At 35.4% G+C, this 740-nt stretch overlaps 1 non-coding gene across 1 annotated transcript; it reads left to right on the top strand.

Annotated features, from left to right (window-relative positions):
- Positions 1 to 293: 293 nt before the first annotated feature.
- On the top strand, positions 294 to 400 carry LOC124898307. Its single transcript, XR_007055281.1, has one exon. It is a non-coding gene; the product is annotated as a small nucleolar RNA R71 (small nucleolar RNA).
- The last annotated feature ends 340 nt before the right edge of the window (positions 401 to 740 follow it).

The raw sequence follows: 740 nt of genomic DNA, 5'->3' as shown, positions 1-740 counted from the left end.
GGTTGATTTACACTCAACTCACTAAACTGTGTTATCATTTAGTTCGAAAAGGATGTGAACTGAGTAGCCAATAATGTGAAACTATCACCTCAATTATACCTTTAGGCTTCTTCAAAACAATTTTGGAAATATCACCCTGCCATCAAGGATTACCTTGTGCAATTTGATTCAGAAGAGTATAGAGCTCATCCTATGTTTTTTCTAAAGCTTGACCACCTACAGCTGAATCTAGAAAAATTTTTGTGTTATGGTCAAAATCTATAACAAAAGTATTAGCTAATATCTCATTGCTCTATTAGTGATGCGGTAAATCCCTGAGAAGAGACTTAAATCTCTCCCATACATAATAAAGATTTTTAGCTTGCTTTTTTTTTAAACTCGGGATCTCTCTCCTTAAATGTGCAGTTTTTGTAGAAGGAAAGAATTAGATTAGGAACTTATTTACCAAGTCATCCCAAGTTGTGATTGAGTTTAAAGGTTCTATTGTCAACCATTTCTTTGCTTCCCCCATTAATGAGAAGGGGAAAAGAGTAAGCCCCACATAATCTAAATAGACTCCAGTAGGATTAAAAGTGTCACTGATTTCTAAGAAAGTCTAGAGGTGGACCTGTTGATCCTCATATCATGGGACTGTGAACTACCCACTATTGTGCAATAATTAAATGATGTTCTACTTAAGCTCAAATTTACTACAGGTTTTGATCTATGGATGGGGGGTAGCATCAGTTACGAGTTGGATT

The sequence above is a fragment of the Capsicum annuum genome, chromosome 4 (genome assembly GCF_002878395.1).
Source record: "Capsicum annuum cultivar UCD-10X-F1 chromosome 4, UCD10Xv1.1, whole genome shotgun sequence".
Lineage (NCBI taxonomy): Eukaryota > Viridiplantae > Streptophyta > Magnoliopsida > Solanales > Solanaceae > Capsicum > Capsicum annuum.
This window is presented reverse-complemented; position numbering and strand designations above follow the sequence as displayed.